Source organism: Nicotiana tabacum, chromosome 5, assembly GCF_000715075.1.
Source record: "Nicotiana tabacum cultivar K326 chromosome 5, ASM71507v2, whole genome shotgun sequence".
Classification (NCBI taxonomy): domain Eukaryota; kingdom Viridiplantae; phylum Streptophyta; class Magnoliopsida; order Solanales; family Solanaceae; genus Nicotiana; species Nicotiana tabacum.
This window is the reverse complement of record NC_134084.1, coordinates 87,717,560-87,735,095: the sequence shown is the minus strand read 5'-3', so window position 1 is coordinate 87,735,095 and position 17,536 is coordinate 87,717,560.

Below are 17,536 nucleotides of genomic sequence, written 5' to 3'. Positions count from 1 at the left end.
ATGCCCTCGCGAACCTGGGATCATCTGTCAAAGAAGATGACATACTCCCGGGGTTGTTGTTCAGCTATCCAAATCAGTGATCGAAGAAGGCCATACCGAGATCAACTCCACTAGCCTGACATGGGATTGGAGAAATAAATATATCGATTATTTGGAAAGTGGAAAGCTACTCGCGGACCTAAAAGAGTCGAGGGCCCTGCAAACTAAAGCAGCCCGATTCTCACTCGACAAAAATGGAACTCTATATAGAAGAACCTTTGATGGGCCCCTAGTAGTATGTTTGGGGCCAGGGACACAGATTATGTGATCCGAGAAATCCACGAGGGCACCTGCAGAAATCATCCTGGTACCGATTACTTAGTCCAAAAGGTGATCAGAGCAGGATACTATAGGGACAGTATGGAGAAGGACACCAAAGAATTCGTCTGAAAGTGCGACAAATTCCAGAGATTCACAACAATGATTCACCAACCCGATAAACAACTACATTTGGTCTTATCGCCATGGCCGTTCATGAAGTGGGGAATGGACATCATTGGACCTCTACCTACGACACCAGGTAAAGCTAAATTTATTTTATTTATGACTGACTATTTCTCGAAATGGGTGGAAGCATAGGCCTTCGAGAAGATAAGAGAAAAAGAAGTCATTAACTTCATCTGGGACCATATCATGTGTCAATTTGTGATTCCTTCCGAGATAATATGTGATAAAGGGATGTAGTTCATCGGAAGCAAAGTAACACAGTTCCTTGAGGACCACAAAATCAAAAGAATCTTGTCGACACCCTACCATCCGTGTGCAAACGGTCAGGCCGAGTCCACAAACAAGACCATCATTCAAAACTTAAAAAAGAAGTTAGAAAGTGCAAAAGGAAAATGGAGAGAAACGTTACCCGAGGTGCTATGGGCATATCGAACAACTCCAAAATCGAGCAAAGGAGAAATGCCTTTCTCTCTAGTTTATTGTACCGAGGCTTTGATACCAGTCGAGGTCGGATAGCCAAGCGCCAGATTTCGGCATGACACTGAGAGCTCAAATAAGAAGGCCATGACTGCAGCCCTCGAACTATTGGACGAAAAGCGAGAAGCCTCACTGGTCCGAATGGCCGCCCAAAAACAAAGGAACGAAAGGTACTATAACAGGAGAAGGAATCTCAGAAATTTCGGAGTCGGGGACTTAGTCCTAAGGAAAGACACCCTAAACACTCGAAACCTTAATGAAGGAAAGCTAGGCCAGAACTAGGAAGGACCGTACCGCATCCTCGGAGTGGTCGGCAAAGGGTCATACAAGCTCGGTACCATGGAAGGCAAACAGCTTCCAAGCAATTGGAACATATCAATGCTCAAATGTTATTACTACTAAGGTGTCCGATGGAAGACACCAAAACATCTACCAACCCAAAGATCTTGGGTTTAAAGCATACGTTGCACTCTTTTCCTTCGATCGTTTATCCCAAAAAGGGTTTTCCGACAAGATTTTTGACGAGGCAACATCTATATGCTACCTAAGAAGAACTTAACGAGTATTCAAGTCTTCTCTTCAATCAACCTCAAATACAGGGGGGGCATCCCCTCGGGAGATCACCTCCTCGAAAAAGTCAAGATAAGCCAAAGAGGGTCTCGATAAGAAAATGATGTATTGGGCCAAACGGTCGAATGAACTGTGTCCGCATAGAATTATTGATCCTTGACGACGAAAACATGTATACTTGTGCCACGTAATCAAATAATATTTTTTTCCACCAAAACGCTCTGCACTTCAAAAAAGTCTGCTATTTTTACAAGAAACAGATCCAAGGCTGGAAATTTCCCGAACACTCGGGGACTAACATCGAAAACTCGAAGCGGTAAGACCTCCAGGTCGGAAACTTCAACCTCGTAATCCCTTAATGAGGCAACATCAAAGTCTACAAAGAACGGCTCCACAAACTAAAAAGCACTCGATGTCTCAGGGACTGTCGCTGACTGTCACCCACTGAGCTGTCAAAAACCCGAGGCCATAAGACCCCATGCGGGCAACCTCGAATTCATAAGACCTCCATAAGGCAATAGAAAATCTTTAAGACCTCAAGCGAGGCATGAATCATACTTGTACCAAGAATCTACAAGACCTCGAGCAAGGTATGAAATATACTTGTGCTAAGTAATCCATCTGTAAGACCTCAAGTAAGGCATGTTCAAGACCTTACAAAAGGCATAATCCCGATCTTCAAGTCAAGGTTATATATTCGAACTTTTAAGACCCCTAAAAAAGGCATACCCTTGATATAAATGTCGAGGACACTTCTCTCAGAGACTAAAAGGCTACGGTAAAACACAATGACTACAGTCATAAGGATCCGGCCAATCTAACGTGAATCGGGGATGCCCGACCATCACCATAAAATCACATGTCTTCCATTACTATAAAAATACTTCGAAAAGAACTAGTTAATCAGGCTACCCTCAGCATAAGAAAAAGAGCTTAGATCATGTCAGATCCAAACAATAGGCTTCGAAATAATTCACCCATCGAGCAAAACTTCTAGAGGTGCTCATTCATCACTGCATAACGGCTCACAGTCGAGGTCCTTATCGAACTGTCGAAGAGTCGGGCAAACACAAAACTTTAAAAAAGTCTTTAATAAGGGAAAAATGAAGACTGTATTAAAGGTCATACTGACCCAAAGCGTAAGAGTTCAAGCGATAGCCTATGTTAAAGGTCGTACCGACCCAAAGCGTAAGAGCCCAAGCGCCAACCTATATTAAAGGTCGTACCAACCCAACATGTAAGAACCTAAGCGCCAGCCTATATTAAAGGTCGTACTGACCTAATGTGTAAGAGCCTAGGTGCCAACCTATGTTAAAAGTCATACTAACCCAAAGCATAAGAGCCCAAGCGCCAACCTATGTTAGAGGTCGTACCGACCCTACGCATAAGAACCTAAGGGCCAGTCTAAAAGAGCCTTAGGGCCGGTGAGAGATCGCATCGACCTAATGCGTAAGAGCTCAAGGGCCTGCTCAAATAGCCTCAGCGCCGATACTTTAGACATAAAGGTCAATGACCTTAAATCAAAATGCGACTCAGCCCCAAACGATCAATTTTCGACCATTACAAAACGCTTAGCGGTAGCAGGAACCTAAGGGTTTAAAATTGAGGTCCAAAATTTTGGACAAATTGTCAACAAGAATCATAGTTTATTCCTAACAAGCAAAGAAAAAACAAAAATCGATGAAAAACGAAAGGCGTTTTACACATATGTTGAAAGGATCACAAGGGTGCATTTACAAGGACTATGTCTAAAGCCCTTACAAGGGCAGAGAGAAAATAAAACCCTAATCTACACCGGGGCTACGCCTTCGATGGCTCCATAGGAAGTTGTGCCTTCAATATCTCCGGTCACGGACCCTGGATTTTCAACGGACTCTTCCCCTTCGAGTATTCTACCTCCATCTTCATCATCTTTCGAGCCACTACTAGACTCGCCATCAGAAGAAAGCAGGGCCACAGCCTCCTCTTCTAGGGCCTTCACCCTCTCGATCTTGGCGGATAAGTTGATTCCCCCCGTATATATATCCTCGAGATCATACCTCCGAGATTCTAATCAGGCATGCTTCACAGCTCGGGCCAACTGCAGCTTAGCCTCTTCGGACACCTTTCTGGCCTGAGCATTTGCAGTAGCAGCATCCTCTTTGTACGAGGATATGAACACCTCAGTTTCAGCCCTAACCGCGGATAGCGCAGCAACCAAATCAGTATGAAGATCCTTATACTTATTACTCTCCGCCCTTGTATCGTCAAGTTGATATCCGACTAAAATCGCCTCCCCTTGGAGGGTATCTCTCTCAGAGATTATGTCACTCACGTGCCGTTTGTGTTCGATAATTTTAGAGTCTGTGGCTCGTAGTTCCTCCCTCATTAGGACATCTTTCTTCTCAAGCTGCAAAGATCGACCTGAAGGTGTTAAAGCACTGAAGTCGGATAAGCACGTAGACAAAAAACAAATGGGAACTATATAACCTGCTCAATAAGGTGAGTCCTTTCTCTGGACGCCGCCTCCAAACAATCCTGAAGGCCATGAAGTTCTTCCTCCTTCTTGGTAGAAAGAGCTCTAAGCTCATCAACATCCAAGCCAAGCATCATGTGCTCACCCTCGTAACGAGTCAGCTTAATTTGAAACTTGGCAAAGGTTTGATTATAAAGCACCTTGTCCTGGGACCATGAAAGGAACAAAGTTAGCAAGACAAAGATCAGGGCACCGAGCAGAATTTATGAAAAAATTACCTGCTCATAGAGCCTGTCGATCTCTTTGAAAATAAGGGAGGCGTCAAGCTCAGGCTTTTCCTTAGGCGCAGCAAAAAGCCTTTCAAACACATTTTATCTCCATCAGGCGCCCCCAAGTCAAATGACTCTTTATTTTGGTCATCCTGTATCTCCCTCGGAGGAAAGTCGATCCCAGAGGGGAATCGCTCACTTCAATAACCCCGATAGGATAAATCGGGGTCGTCTCTTGTTTTTGGAAAGCTTTAGAACTAGGATCCCCCGAATGCGCCTCAGCTCGAGGAATATTTTGGCCATCAACCGGCTCAGGGATATTACCCGATACACCCTCTAAGGCCTCTTCAGCTTGAAGTAGGACAACTGAATCGAGTTCCGATTTAGAGGCCACCGTCTCAGCAATATGAGGAATCATTTGAGGCCACTGGCTCAGCTACCAAGGAATCACCTTTCTTCTCTCCTTCAGTACGAGGACTCCCCAATAGTTCTAAAGTCAAGGCTGTTGAATCGGCCTAAGGTCCTTCCACTTTGGGTTTCTTGGATTTTGGAGAATTAGTCGATGATCTCTTTTGCTTTTTCTCATTTTTGTCAGGTTTTGAGGTATCTGCTTCCCCAAGCGCTGCTTCTCTCATCACGAGTGCCTCCCCCAAACCTACGCAAATGCAAAATGTAAAAATAGAGAGTGAGGACGCAATCGGCAATATTTTCTTTTGGGAGATGCAATTACAACAGAAGTAAAGGATCACCATGGTCGTTGGCCTCCCATCGAGACCTGGACAGGTCGCGCCACACGCGCTCGGCATATAGGCACAATGAATCTAGTTGGCTAACCTAGCCTGAGAGGTTCTTAACCATGATAGGATACGCCGCAGCAGCTGCATCAGCGGAGTAAGTCAGTTCATGGGGAGATTTATCCAAAAGGAAAAGAGAATATTTAATTAGCGTATCCACTTATGTTTCATGTTCCACATTTCTGGAAACGGCATCCTCTCTACTGGAATCAGGTCCGAGGTCCTAACATGGATGAAGCAGCTCATCAACCCTCCGTTCCTAACCTCGTTAGTGCAAGCAAAAGGGGCTCTCAACGCCCAACATTGGAGCTTAATCAGGCCCTCGTGAAGAGTCAGGGACTGTACATTCTGATCAGGTGGTTGAGGGTGAAGGGCATCCCCTTAATCATGTTCGCATAATATCCGATCATGTAAAAAATATGCCAAAACGATGGATGAATTTGGCCGAGAGTCACTCAATGTCGTTCGTAGAAGTCGAGGATCACGGGGTCTATTGAAGGTGGCCAAGAGTAAATGGATAGGTATACATACTAAGGAAGCCGACCTTGTATATCGTTATGTCCTCTCCTTGAGAAGGAATCTCCACCAACACTGCATCCCCCCAGCGACAGTCAGTCTTCACCTTCTCGGCATCTGCTACTAAACTAATATATCGGGACATGGGTTCACATCGTCCCGGCTTCGAAGAAGGCTTGCCGACCTTGAAATCGGAGGTCATTTCGCAGGGTCCTGGGATGCATTCCTCAAGATGAGGAGGTACTGTTGTCTTGCCCTTAGATGAGTGTAAAGAAGAGGAAGGCACATCTTCCTAAGGGATAGATGTGGAAGTCTTCGCCATTCTTGTTTAAAGATTTCAGAGGAGAGAAGAAATTACAATCAGAGAGAACACAAGAGAGAAGTAGGAAGAACTCTTTTGAAGGCTTGCTAATATAGTGAAAAATTAGGGGCGAAGGAAGAAGTATTTATAGAGGCCAAGCGTGTACGTTGGAAGTGGGCCAAGAGATAGCCAACTACTGTAATTAATTCAAAGGCTTTTAAAGGGTTGTGTAGATGCGACCTTTAGACACCCTGTTTGTCACGTAAATCGCTTGATGGGGTGCAACTGACGTCATGATGGAAGTATCGAAGGGGCAAGAATTCAAGACCGTTTCATATCATTTTTACTCTAAGAAATGAGGGGACTATCTATATGCGGCTAAAATCGGAGATTCCAATTTTATCATATCATTATGACATTCCGTGGCTTCATCTGGAAGGCTCGAGGCATAGCTCGAGGATCGACTCCGAGGGTCCTCTATGTTCGACCTCGGGGAAGCACAAATTGGTGGCTATCGTGAACAAGAAGGAGATTCCCTATGCACATGGTTAAAGCTAACAACACCTACAAGAATAGTATCACTTTGTACCGGACTATTAAGTAGTTGTACAAGCTACGTTTCTTTATGATAATTATGCATGTACCATGTTGGGACTCCCCCTCCTATATAAAGGGGACCCTTATTATTTTGTAACACACATGATATTGAATACAAGAACAAGAACATTCTTTGCTCTCTAACTTAAACATATTCTACTTTGATTTTATTACTTATATTTATTACATTGCATACATTTATTATGTTTCATTGATTATTCTTCATTTATTACTCATCATTGATCATAAGGAACCATCGTCAAAGCCCTTAGAATTGTTAGTCCTTCATCGGCTATGCCTAACGCTTTAGCTTGACCTCGAGTCCCAGTATAGGCTAGCTAGAGGCCCCAATTCTCGGCTACTCGCTTTGCATAGCTTTCGACCTTCAAGCTTTGATCTTATTTTCTACTCTCACACTAAGCGTCTACTACCTAACAACTAGCATAAAAATAAATCACGTATTTTTAGAACCACAAAATCAAATCTAATTTTAATTACCATTTTCAAGGTAAACAGTAATACTCCCTTCTTTTTCAAATTAGATAAGATGTTTTTCCTTTTAAGTCTGTTCCAAAATAAATGACACATGCCTAAATTGGAAATAATTTGATTTAACACTCTTCATTTTCCTCATTTTACCCTTAATGAGAAGCTTTTATAACCACACAAATGTTATGATCCCACAAACCTTTTACTCCTTAAGCTTTTAAGATCACAAGTTTCAAAAGTCTTTTTTTCTTTCTTGAACTCCATGTCAAGTCAAACTATCTCATCTAAATTAAAATGGAGGGTGTAATTTATACCATTGAAATCTTTGTTGTAAACCTCTCCTTGATGGGAAATATTTGCTTCCTGAATTGGAGAGTGCAAATGCATAGTCTCCTTCTCTGTGACAGAATATTTATACAAGTCATAGAATTGTATGGATTTTATTTTAACATAATAAAAAAAGAAAAGTAAAATTTATAAGGTTATACCACTGAAATCTTCATTGAAATTCTCTCCTTGTATGTCAACATTTGCATCTTGATTTGGTGAGTGCAAATTCATAGTCTCCTTCTCAGTGACAGAAGATTTATACAAGTCATAGAATTGTATGGGTTTTGTTCTAACATATTATGTAACGACTCGCCCGGTTGTTTTGAGTATATTAGCCCTGATCCCCTATTTTTTTCCTCTTATATGTTATATTGTGGTTATGTAACTTGACGGGTGCTTGATTTCAGTTTCGCATGAGTTTCAGAGTGAAATAGGACACATAGTCCCTAAGTTTGAGGTTTAAGTTGAAAGAATTGACCGTAATTTGAATTTTGGGTAGACAACTTTAAAATAGAGTATTGACGGTTCCAATAGATCTGTATGATTATTTTAGACTTAGAAGCATGTTCGGATGTTGAATTGGAGGGTTCGTAGGTAATTTAGCATGAATTGGCAAAAATTAGAAAGTTGAAGGTTTAGAAGATTGGAAAGTTTGACCGGGAGTTGACTTTGTTAATATCGGGGTCCGAATCTAATTCCAAAAGTTGAAATAGGTCTATCGTGTAATTTTTTACTTGTGTGCAAAATTTAAAGCCAATCGGAGTTTGTTGTGATTTGATGCCTCGAGCGTGTTCGTATTATGTTTTACGACTTGTTGGTATATTTGGTTGAGGTCCCGGAGGCTTTGGGTGTGATTCAGATCAAGTTCGGCTTCATTTTTAGTTGGTGAGACTGCTGAATTTTCTGATGTCTGGTTTCCTTCTTTGCGTTCACGAGAGAGGTCTCGCATTTGCGAAGGGTATCTGGGAGACAGGTGAGGTTTATTCTTCGCGTTCACAAAGATGACCACGCGTTCGCGAAGGTATAAGGGGTTGTTCATCGCGTTCGCGTATGAGGGGTCACGTTCGCGTAGGCCTGCGCTCAGTGTTCATCGCGTTCACATGGGGGATCTCGTGTTCGCGAACACGAATTTTGAAGCTGAGTATTTTTGTGCTTCTCGAACGCGAGGCACATTTCGTGTTCGCAAAGAAGAGCACCTAGGCAACATAATTTAAGTTTCAAAACGAGGGTTCCATCTAATTTTTCATAATTTGGACCTAGTGAGCTCGCTGTGAGGCGATTTTTCGAGTGTTTTTCATTGAAATCATTGGGGTAAGTGTTTCTAACCCGTATTAGACTATATTTCTTGAATCTATTACTATTTTCATTATCTAATTAGGGATTTGTGTTGGAAATTTAGGGAAAAATAAATTTTGGGGTTTTGAAAGGCGATTTGAGGTCAGATTTGAGTAATTGTTGAATGGTTGGAATCACTATCGAATGGGTGTTCGAATTTTATAATTTTTGTCTTGTTCCGAGACGAGGACCTAGATTGACTTTTTATTTCTTTGCAAATATCATAACTTTATTATTCAAGTTAGTTTCCCATCATTTATATTTATGGTATGAAGTTGTTTTGGATAGTTTCAAAGCGTTCGAAGTTGGATAATCGAGGGAAAGGCCTACAAGTGGATTGAGTTAACTTGTTTTGAGGTAAGTGTCTTGCCTAACTTTGTGGGAGGAGGGGGGGAATTACCCCTTAGGATAGGTATTGTTTTTGATAATTGTGATGTGTGAAAGTTGTGAACGTAAGGTGACGAGTGTATACAAAGGCTAAATGTGGAAATTACCGGTTGTAGCTGTGTAGATTCCTTTCATGACTTAATTGACTTATCTTATCATGTTATATTAATCATCATTAGTCTATTTTTACATGTTCTAGTTGTATTATATCTTACTTGCTAATTACTCTACATGTTTAGTTGAAATTCTTATTTCCTTTATTCCTTATTCATTATTTAACCATTGAACTCTTTACTTGAAGTTGATTCTTGGAATATCTTGTTGTTAAAATTGGTATTAGTTATAAGGGTCGTGATTCAAATTGAGGTAAAGTGTTAAGTTGTTAAATACTATTCTGTTAAGTTATTCACTTCCAGTTGTTATTGTTGAGACTCCCGCGTACATTGTGGTAGAGCCATGGGCTCTGTATTATAAAAACATTGTTATTATTGATTTCTTTGGCGAGTTGTGATATTGGGCACTTGAGTGCGATTTGTGATATGTTGTGATATTGATACGCATGCAGTGGTATAAGGTTTAAGGGTTGAAACGCATGTGGTGAGATAAGGTGGACTTAATACGCGTGGCTAGTAAGGGAACTACTAGAAGCCATACGGTGTAATAAGGTGGGCTAAAACGCGGGATGTTATTTCGGAAAAATGATTTTCAAAAGTAAATGCAAGGCTCCCGCGATGATAGAAGGAAAGGTTGTAAATTATTCCTGTGATTTGAGACTACGAGGCGGCACCTCGGTAGTGACTTTGTTGATACTCCCCTATTACTTCATTGGTGTTTGCTTGTTATGTTTACTTGACTTAACATTTCTTGTTTTCTTCCATGATGTATTATTTGCCTTGATTCTGTGTGGTTAATTTTGTATATCCCTTACTTGTTTCATTTCCATTGTTATTATTATTGCACCATTAAGTTGTTCGTTCTGTTTCTTATTTATTCCAATAGGGCCTTGACTTGACCTCGTCACAACTCTACCGAGGTTAGGCTTGACACTTACTAGGTACAATTATGGTGTACCCATATTATGCTTATACACATCTTTTTGTGCAGATCTAGGTACCTCCTACCAGTCTAGGCACTAGCGTGATCTCAGTTTCATAGACTTTAAGGTATACCTGCCGGCATCCGCAAGCCTCGGAGTCTCCTTATACATATATTAATTTATGTCTTATCCTTTATTAGACTCTGATGTATAGAGATATTTAGTATCACTTCATAGAGCTTGTAACTAGTATTTCGCCGGGTTTTGGGCTATTACTTATATACTGAAGTTTTGGAGATTTTCTTTATACTAGTTGTTTAGTTTTGAGACATTAATAATTATTTCAGTTATTTCTACATGGAAGTTAGGCTTACCAAGTCTTAGAGACTTGGTGCCATCACGACACCATACGGAGGGGAATTGGGATCATGACAAGTTGGTATCAAAGCTCTAGGTTCATGGGTATTACGAGTCATAAGAAGGTTTAGAAGAATCTTGTGGATCAGTACGGAGACATCTGTACTAATCTTCGGGAGGCTATGCAACTATTAGGAAATATTTACTTCTTTGATTCATTATTATGCGAATTTGTTGGCTTCAAAATTCTAAATCTCTATCTTTCTATTTTCTGACATATGGTGACGACATGTACAACTAGATCGGATGACTAGACACCCGCCCCCCGCCCCCTGCTAGATCCATGGGAGCTCGAGCCGAGGTAGAGGCCGAGGACGGGCACGTGGTGTAGAAAAATTACCGGTGCGAGATGCTACAGAGGAGCCACCAGTAGATCCAATTGGAGGACAGTCATTTGGTGCGCATGTTACTACCCCAGCACTTCAGGAGACTCTCACCCAGTTTTTTAGCATGTTTGGTACTCTAGCTCAGACAGGGTTGATTCCACTTGCACCTACCAAATCTTAGGCCGAGGGAGGAGCATAGACTCCCGTCGCCCATACCCCAGAACAGCGGGTCCAGGTTGACCAGGTCTTAAAGGTCATACCAGTGTAGTCGATCGTCCCAATTCAACCCAAGGTTAGGGCAACAACTTCTGAGCGGCAGCAGCACAGGCTCGAGAGGTACAAGGAGTACCACCCTCCTACTTTAAGCAGTTTGGCTTTAGAATATGCCTAGGGTTTTCTTGAGGAGTTCCACCGTATCCTCCATACTATGGGTATTGTGGAGTCTGGTGAGGTTGTTTTCACCACGATCCAACTTAAAGAAGTGGCTTAGCAATAGTGGCGAGAGTATGAGTTGGGTAGCCTGGCTGAGGTAGCTTCACTCACCTGGGCTCAGTTCTCAGATATGTTCATGAGGGAGTTTGTTCCCTAGAGTCTTAGGGATGCATGGCATGCAGAGTTTAAGCAGTTGCATCAGGGTTCTATGATCGTATCAGAGTATGCAGTCTGATTTAGCAAGTAGTCCCGACATGCACCATCTTTAGTCTCCACAATTAGAGAGAGAGTCTGTCGATTTATCGAGGGGCTCAACCACAGTATCAGGTTCAACATGGCTCGAGTGTTGGAGATTGAAATCCCATATTAGTAGGTAGTGGAGATCACTAAGAGATTAGAAGGTATGTAGGCCCGGGAGAGAGAGGAGAGGGAGGCTAAGAGGCCTCGAGATTCTGTCACATATAGTTGTGCATGTGACCCAATTGCACATTGTCATGGTAGAGGCTATGTGATCTGTCCTATTCATTCAGCACTTCCAGGTTCCAGCGGTATTCCGACTACTCCCAGGCCTCAAGTTTCCCGTTATGCACCGCAATTGTCTAGTACACCTCCTGTACCGGGTGCTTTCAGCACTCAATCCACCCGACCAGGACCAAGCCAGTTCCAGAAGCAACGTCCTCCGAGATCTTGTTTTGAATATGGTAACACCCGTCATATGGTGAGGGATTGCCCCATACTTGGGAGGGGTGCACCTTAATACACTACTCAGGCCCCATGTATTCTATAGGGTCCTTAGGTTTCTCAGGTCGTGGTTACTGCACCAGTTGCCACTCCACCTATATAGCTAGCTAGAGGTGGAGGTCGAGCAGGTATAGGTCGCCCTAGAGGGGGAGGCCAGGCCAGATATTATGCTCTTCCCGCTATGACGAAGGCATTTGCATTTGAATCAATTATCACTTGTATTGTTCCAGTTTGTCATAGAGATGCATTAGTCTTATTTGATCCAGGATCCACTTGTTCCTATGTATCATCTTACTTTGCTCCATATTTTGGTATATCCCGTGATTTTTTGAGTTCTCCTATCTATGTGTCTATGCATGTGGGAGATTCCATTATTCTTGACCGTGTGTATCAGTCGTGTTTAGTTGTTTTTGGTGGTTTTGAGGCTAGAGTCGATCTATTGTTGCTCGTATGGTAGATTTTGATGTTATTTTGGGCATGGACTGGTTGTCACCCTATCATTCTATCCTTGATTGTCACGCCAAGATGATGATGTTCACTATGCCAGGTTTGCCGCGTTTGGAGTGGAGGGGTGCATTAGATTACGTTCATAGCAGGGTTATCTCATTTCTAAAGGCTCAATGGATGGTTGCGAAGGGGTGTAATGCTTATCTAGCCTTTGTGAGAGATGCCAGTGTGGATAATCCTATCGTTGCGTCAGTTTCGATAATGAGGGATTATCCAGATGTATTTCTGGCAGATATTCTGCGCATGCCGCCTGATAGGGATAATGATTTTGGTATTGATTTGTTCTTGAGAACTCAGCCCATTTCTATTCAACCATATCATATGGCCCCAGCAGATTTGTCATGTCCCGAACCTGGGGGCGAGACCGGCACCAAATGCCTTACCTATCTTTGCATACCAACTTGTAACTAAGGGACTCTGAACATATGATGTCATACTATGGTCATGGGCCACATTGCAAGATAACTGCGAATGCTGACTAAATGTCAGTATAAAACTAGGCCGACAAGGCCGTCATAATTATTGCAGCTGACAAAACAACCAAATATACATACAAGGCCTGCAAGCCCAACATACTGCACTAACTGACAGGATATGTCTACAAGTCTCTACTGATGGATATATTGTGATCGGAATAGCTCCCCGACCTACTCATAACATATATACATATATATACAAGATGTACATAAAGCTCTAGACCCGGCAACTCCGAAAGGAATGGAGCTTACCGATCAAGCTGAACTCGGACAACACTTAATGAGGAGGCCTACCCGTCTGTCTGTCTGAACCTGCATGCATGAAATGCAGCACCCCCAGAAAAGGGACATCAGTACGAAATAATGTACCGAGTATGTAAGGCAATATACCGAAAGCTAAAACTGAACTGATAATATAATAAGTGCAAGTAGCTGGAAATCAAAGATAATTTGAAGATATGCTTACCTGCTGATACCGACTCAACTCTCTCAATATAGTAAGTAAAATAGTTGTCCGGTCCTATAAGGCTCGGTATATATATATATATATATATATATATATATATATATATATATATATATAAATGCTCTGGCATAGTAGGCTCGCTCATAGGTGCTCGGCCATACTAGCCTCTGTATCTCGACCAACTGGGCTCGCTCATAGGCGCTTGGCCACAGTAGGATAGGTATATAACTTACCATCTAATCAGAGGTTGCCCAATAGGGGCCTGCCCAGCAATTATAGCTCGATGGTAATGAAAATACTTTAATACTGTATATATAAACTCTCTGCTCTCTTGACTGGAAGAAGGAAATACTCAATTGAATATGAAGTCCTAATAAGGAGAATATTGTAACTTACAAGACTAGGAAAATATACGTAAATTTCGGGATATGAATTTTTCTTTATGCCTCGTTATCAAACTCGTGTAATTACAAGATCATGCCAAAATGAAGAAAGGGCTTAGCCTTAATATACCTGGAGTAGGAAAAAATCTGTATGATATTCTTGGAAAAGGTTGCACCGTACTCCTTTAGAACCGCAAAATTTTATGTTGCTAAGGTTCTAATAATTCTTGTTGGATTTCTTTTGTACGAAATGGTTGAAGAAATCACGTTGCTAACCTTGCCAAAACTTCACATTTAAATTTGTATTGAAACTATTGGAATCGTTACCAACTTTGCAAAAATCAAACTGTTGGAAACGTAACTGTTGGAAACACTACAAAAATCAAAGCTTCACATTTGACACTATTGAAGAAGCTTCACAAGTTTATTTGTCCAAGAAGTCTATTATGGAATCCTTGTATATGGCTAATGATCAAATCTTAGATAATGCTAGTCATGTGAATACAAGAAATGAAAGAGTCTGATTCTTTTAAAGAACCTCATCTTTAATGGCTAATGTCAATGTTACAAAATCATTTAAATAAGTCACCTAACCTAATGAACTATTATCTAAATAAGCCACCTAACCTAATTAAACTAAGATTCACTACTACCTAAGGTATTTGCTGCCACGTGGGGGTGGGAAAATTTTAATCTTATCCAATAATTAATTTATTAACTATGTAATATTCCGCTATCCGGTAATTAATCAATTACCCGCATAATTAAGAATTGTCTCAAATTACTTAAAACTCTACTTATTTTTAATACACTTTATACATCCTACTATCATAGTCATATGGTACCTTATATGGTACTAGTCCATAAATATCAGGTATTATCGCTCGACCCGTATTTTATCCCAACATGCCCAACTTGGACAAAAATTTATTTTCTTTGACTTTCTTCCCCTCTCACCTTCACGAATTTACTCATAATTTGTTTGAAATAGCATAATCCTTATAATCTCCAAATAATCTTTTCCTTTGAAATTACCTTACGACAAACTCGATGTACAATACTACAGGGTGCAACATCGCCGTAATTAAATACTGCGAAGCGTAATACCAACGTAATGTTATGGGGGCGTAACAAGAGTTGAAGAAGTTAAAGGATAAATTGCGAGAGTTGATTGATAAGGGCTTCATTCGGCCCAGTGTGTTGCCTTGGAGTGGTCTGGTCTTGTTTGTAAATAAGAAGATGGTTCTATGCACATGTGTATTGATTATTGATAGTTAATCAAGGTTACGTTGAAGAACATGCATCTATTGTCATGCATTGATGACCTATTTGATCAGCTACAAGGTACCAGATTGTTCTTAAAGATTGATTTGCAATAAGGTTATCATTAGTTAAAGATTCGGGAGCTGAATATTCTGAAGAATATCTTCAGGACTTGGTATGGTTATTACGAGTTCCTTGTGATGTCATTTGGGCTAACCAACGCCTTGTATCGCCCCCTTTTTTCCCTCCGCGGAGAGACAGTCCGGGTTTCAACATTCATGGGGGGAATAACTCATTTCCTTTTAGGAATTGGGTATTGGAAGAGTCGCAACCTAACGGGTTACGGTGCGTTAGGTCACCTAGAGTGATTAACTCTTGGATTGGTTTTCATTACCAGAGATTAGGGTAAGGGCTCGGAATGACCGCGAGGGGAAGTAGTTAAGAACCCATCTTGGTCCACAACTGTGGGTCCCTGCCGAACTTATATTTATGAATTAGTCCATTAACAAATAAATACTTGAAATAAATAATTACAAATAAAGCATATTTGTATAACTCAAATAATAAGACAAAGGTTTTGGACAAGTTATATATAGAACAAAGTTTTAAACAGAAGAGATTTGGGAAAGGAGGGGTCCTAGGTTTGATAGCCTATAGGATCACCTCACACAATGTCTAGTAAACACTCTTCAATGAGAGGTTACACGTGACATTAGCGTGAAGTCATCATATCCTATATCTACCCTTCCCACCCCTTTAGTGGTTATTAAAACAAGCGTTGGTCAGCGATCTCTATTGCGTGTTGTTACCCGTCTCTTCTTAATGGTCCTGGAGAAATTTTAGGGCATCTACCTATATGTAGTTCTAGACAGACCCCTAAGGTTTTAAAGGTAAAAATACTAAGGCGACAGGCAAGAACAATTAGGACCTTAGCACATAAGATAAAGGGAGCAATTAGAGGCTCAAGTTTACCTCCTCAATCAATACACATAAGCAGCACGACTTAAGCACAAATAAGGGTCGTTTGTTAAACAGTATCCTAAGGCATGATGTCTAAGTGAATATCAAGACACAGAAGATAAGCAGTTTATTTTATAAACTCAGAAGTAATGACCCTATGAGTTGCCTACTGATTTTTAAAGCTTGTTAAAATCAGAACGACATTAAGTCACAGAAACAGTTTTAGAGTTACAGAATTTGGAAACGCCTTACAGGCTTGCCTACATGCGAAATAATGATAATTATGTTTATGTAGTAAAAACAGGGCATATTTTAAAACAGACTCTTGAATCCCTATAGGCATGTTGTCTAATGATATATTAAGGCAGTTTTTGAAAGAACTTGTTTCAGGGAAAATAAACCATTAATCAAACCAATTTCGAAGTGAACTAATCGTAGGCTGGATTGATTTACTAAACTAGTTTGAATTTATAGGCATAATTTCTGGTGTTGTTCCCTATAGGCATGATATATAGTTGTTTAACACTGATATTTAGAAAAATTCTTATAACAGAAGTTGGATTGGATTATATCCTATAGGCATGGTATCTACTTGTGAAGTTGCTTTAAGACCTATAAACATGGTTTATATTATTGGAACCACTTGAGACCTATAGGCATGATTTCTAACATGGTAAGGCAAACATAGCAAAAATATAAAGTCCTATAGGAATGGTTTCTACCCGTATCACCCCCACAAACATGTAACTACCCTCCATTTTTACTAGTTACCCCAATATTTGTTTACAAATTATTATAGACCATACGAATGAAATTACATAAGTAGATAAGAAAAAATAAAAAGTTCTTCTATAGGGAGCCTATAAATAGGCCCAGATTTCCAAAGACTCCGACACCCTCAAATGCACAAATTCCATAGACAATGTCATTGTCTAGGTGCGTTAGAGTTCCCTAAGGATCTCAAGGATCTCGGGCAGTGCTCACATCTAGACTTGGTAACCAAACTGAGTAAGTGCAGTGTGGAAGGGCCAGCCTCAATGTGCCAGAGTTCAGAAGATTCTCAAGAGAATCCCAAGGTAGTACACACACTGGAGGGGGTAGAACCTAATGACTTAGGTGTAGAGTGAGAGTGTTGACATAGTTTGAAGGGTTTTAGTGGGAAAACAATATTAAAAAGAGGTTTGCTTGAAATAATTTAGTAAAATAATAGAGGAGTTATTCAATGAGATAGTTTTGAAAAGAGTAGAACAATCAACAAACAATAGACCAATCTCAAAGCCAACATGTGTAAACACATAGGGGTAAATGGGAATTGGGGATAGATAAAGCCCATAATGGTAAACACATAGCAGGTAGAAGTCCTTGGAATTGGTACAGATATGCTCAGAAACACTGATTAGACATAGTCACAGAATCAGCAAGTTTAGAGGTGCAGACTTACATCACAAGGAGATTCATACCAGAAACCAGATAGAGCAAGATTACATGGAGATAAACTACATAGAAGGGGGTAACATGCTTAT